The sequence below is a fragment of the Diabrotica undecimpunctata genome, chromosome 7 (assembly GCF_040954645.1).
Source record: "Diabrotica undecimpunctata isolate CICGRU chromosome 7, icDiaUnde3, whole genome shotgun sequence".
Lineage (NCBI taxonomy): Eukaryota > Metazoa > Arthropoda > Insecta > Coleoptera > Chrysomelidae > Diabrotica > Diabrotica undecimpunctata.
The window spans coordinates 114679872-114680902 of NC_092809.1; positions in this window are offsets into that span (position 1 = coordinate 114679872).

Here is a 1031-nt window from a genome sequence, read left to right on the forward strand (position 1 = left end):
AACAACTATCTCTAGGATCTTAGACTACCTTCTATTACAAAAAAAAAACATTTTAAGTACTACACAGAAAATAATAAAAACATAAATAACACAAAGAAAACAAAGTTCAAAACTAATTTTACTTACACCGTCGGGCGCGCTGCCCGATGCCCACTTACATCCGACAAGCGGATGTAGGTAATAATACTTTACATAATCGTGAAATTAGTAAAAAGACGGCAAATAGGGTTACCCATAGCACCGGAGGGTTAATCTGCTTATGGACTCTTTGACTTCTTCTAATTGTATTTCATCTTTTGAACCTTCTTTAATATTTGCAGTATCTCGACATTGGTTTACTTTCGCTCTTCACTATTTTATACTACTTTTACACTACTGCATTTATCCATCCATCGATTTTGTTCTAACCTTTTAAGTAGTCCTAATATGACCAGTCTGTACCTAGGTAAGTCATATGGTGCAGATACGACTTCTTCCGAGAGAATTTCCAAGCTGCTTGGTTTTCTATCTTCTAGTCGATTGTTCTTAGCAAGTCGCAAGCCATTATCTCTTGCCGTACCGCTCGTCCATAGGTCAATCAAGAAGCAGTTTATTCTAGTCTAAAGAGCAGATTTATTTAGGATATTAAATTATTCCGTTAATCTTTTTACTTTTCTGTCCCGGTCCAGAGATCGATTCAGTGCCACTAAACCATTCGACATCGAAGCGAATGATAGTCAGTTACACTTGGCTATCTCATTTTTTAACTATTTACGATAATTCTATGTTATTATATTGGAACGTTTCATTTGATTGGTGGTTTTTCGTTATACCATATTTTATTAAATAAGTTGTGTAGAATTTTTACTAACTGATTTGTGTCAGTCCTTAATAAATCTATTCAAAAATTATCAATTCCAGCGGCTTTGAGATTGTTTAGTTTTTATAGTTTATCTGGCATTTTTTCTCTCGTAATTCCATCTGAACACAGTTCTATACTCGTTTATATGGGAGTGAAATTTGGTATGAATTAAAACTAATTAAAAGAAAAG